This window comes from Choloepus didactylus, chromosome 6, assembly GCF_015220235.1.
Source record: "Choloepus didactylus isolate mChoDid1 chromosome 6, mChoDid1.pri, whole genome shotgun sequence".
Taxonomy (NCBI): Eukaryota; Metazoa; Chordata; class Mammalia; order Pilosa; family Megalonychidae; genus Choloepus; species Choloepus didactylus.
Genome location: NC_051312.1, coordinates 91,723,181 through 91,726,294, shown reverse-complemented (window position 1 = coordinate 91,726,294; position 3,114 = coordinate 91,723,181).

Below are 3,114 nucleotides of genomic sequence, written 5' to 3'. Positions count from 1 at the left end.
GTCTAAAAACATGACGATTGGCAAGTATGCTCTCCATTTAATAATTGTAAAAATGAAAAGTATCCTTTAACTGAGAATTTGTCCTGATGTGAATGAATAGACATCACTTTTTTAAACTTAGTTTTGTTTTTAAAAGGTAAAACATCCATATTGTTTAAAAATCACAATGAAATAAAAAGCATACTTGAAAAAAAAAAAAACTTTGAGTCCTGGGCTTGCTTCTTTGGATTCTCACATTCTTCTAGATTTTAGCCTCATAGTTCCTCATCATATTATTAACTCTTAGATAATTTTAAGAGGTTTTCTTGTTTTTTTAATATTATCCAGTTTTTAATTTGTCTTCACTAGAAGAATTGGTTCCAATTTTCTAGCTCCATTACTAGAAGTCATCTCTAGCATCACCTTTTTTTTCCCATCAGACAGGCAAAAAATATTTATTGAGCACTTACTATATGACAGACACTCTTCCAAGACAAAATCTCTGTCCTCAAATGGCTCACATTTAATTGAGGAAGTTTTCGTTTTTCTAATCAAACTGATTTGGAAGCAATGGTTGTGAAAGGTATGAACTTTAAGCATGTAACAGTCCCTGCAGTCTGAGAGATTCCATGATCATGATGAGCTAGAACCTCAAACAATGGACTCTTCAGACCCAGGGAGGGGACCATAATAAAGTATGCACAGAATTTTGGGGTGGGTGTGGGTGGTTGGAGTAAAGAACATGAGAGGGTAAGTGGGGCTAATATTTGAGAAATGACTAATATTTCACTACATGGCAAGCAGAGATTGGAGAAGTGACATTTGAGGTATCTGTGTTTGTCTTTTCTATCCTACAGATATTCAGAGTATAGGCCTCAAACAGAGTGAGATTCAAGAAGCTGAGAGTTTACCCCAAGAGCATCCCAACCGAGTCATGGAAAGTCCTTGGACACTAGCAGCCCTCTACCCACATAAAACCAACAAAATAAAACACCCCACTTCTCGTCATTTTGTAGTAACCCCTAAGAGAGTCAGCCAGCAACCAGTGCTTGTCAAGAAAGAAACCAAACCATTGGGGCCTGCCAGGAATAATGCTGAACTACTGGTGCCCACCAGGAAGGCCGTTGAGCCCATCAGAGCACCCAGCCAAGGGGTCAGCCTACAAACTGCAATGCCCAAGGTACATCAGTCCAAAATACCCTACAAAGAGGCCCTCCGTCCTGGAACACACCTCCAAGAGATCCCAATGGCTGAATCTCCCTACCAGGTATTCTGTGTGATTTTTTTTGTTTTGTTTTTTTGTTTTTATTTTTTTAAATTAGAGAAGTTGTAGGTTTACAGAAAAATCATGCATAAAATGGAGTTTCCATATACCATCCTGTTATTAGCACCTTGAATTAGTGTGATACATTTGTTACAATTGATGAAAAAACATTTTTATAATTGTCCTATTAACTGTAATCTAGGGTTTATCATAGGGTTCGCTGTGTTGTGCAATCCTATGTGTTTTTTTACTTTTTAAATTTTTTATTGTAGTAACATATGTGCAACCTAAAATTTCCAAATTTAACCACATTCAGATATATAATTCAGTGCTGTTTATAACCTTCACAATGTTGTGCTGCCATCAACACCATCCATTACCGAAACTTTTCCATCAACCCAAATTGAAACTCGACAATTTAAGCCTTAACTCCCTATTTCCTAACCCCACCCTATCGCCTGGTAACCTATACTCTAGTTTCTGACTCTATGACTTTGCTTATTCTAATTATTTCATATCAGTGAGATCATACAATATTTGTCATTTTTTATGTGGCTTATTTCATACAAGATGATGTCTTCAGGGTTCATCCATGTTGTTGTATATATCAGAACTTCATTCCTTTTTACAGTTGAAAAATATGTGTAGTTAGCACATTTTGTTTAGCCATTTATTATTTGATGGACACTTGGGTTCCTTTCATCTTTTTGCAATTGTGAATGATGTCACAGAAAATATTGTTGTGCATACATCTGTTCAAGTCCTTGCTTTCTATTCTGTTTGGTATATACATATACATATATATGTATATATCTATAAGAGGGATTACCAGGTCATATGGTAATTCTATAGTTAACTTTCTGAGGACCTGCCAAACCATGTCCCACAGAGACTGCAGCATTTTACATTCCCACCAACAATGAATGACTGTTCCTGTTTCTCCACACCCTCTCCAACACTTGTAATTTTCCATTTTTTTAATAGTAGCCATTCTAGTAGGTGTGAAATGGTATCTCATTGTGCTTTTGGTTTGCATTTCCCTAATGGCTAATGATGTTGAGCATATTTTCATGTGTTTTTAGACCACTTGTATAACTTCTTTGGAGAAATATCTATTCAAGTCTTTTGCCCACTTATTAATTGGTTGTTTGTCTTTTGGTTGGTGAGTTGCAGCAGTTCTTCATATGTTCTGGATATTAAGACCTGTTGCAGTTTGCTAATGCTGCTGTTATGCAAAATACCAGAAATGGATTGGCTTTTTGTATTAGTTAGGGTTCTCTAGGGAAACAGAATCAACAAGAGATATGTAAATATAAGATGTTATAAAAATGTTTCATGCAGCTGTGGGGATGCACGAGTCCAAATTCCATAGAGCAGGCAGCAAACTGGCAACTCCAATGAAGGTGTTCAGTGAATATCTCAGGCCAGCAAACTGGCAGCTCTGATGAAGGTGTTCAATGAACTCGTCAGGAAATGCTTCTCTGGCTAGCTGAAGAAGTGAAAGTCCTCTATCTGTCTCGCTTAAAAATCTTCAACTGGTTGTATTAAATCCAGCTGATTGAATTCTCTCATTGTAGAAGAATGCCCTTTGTTGATGTAATCAGTCACAGCTGCAGCCAGTTGACTGATGATTTAATAAACCGGCTTTCTGGTTTATTAACCAGACACAAATGTCCTTGCAGTAACGGTTAGGCCAGTGCTTACTTGACCAGACATCTGGACACCATCACCTGGCCAAGTTGACACATGAACCTAACCATCACAGGGGGTTTATTTGGTTACAGATTTACAGTTCTGAGACCATAAAAGTGTCCAAACTAAGGCATCAGCAAGAGGATACTTTCACTGAAGAATGGCCAATAGTGTCCAGA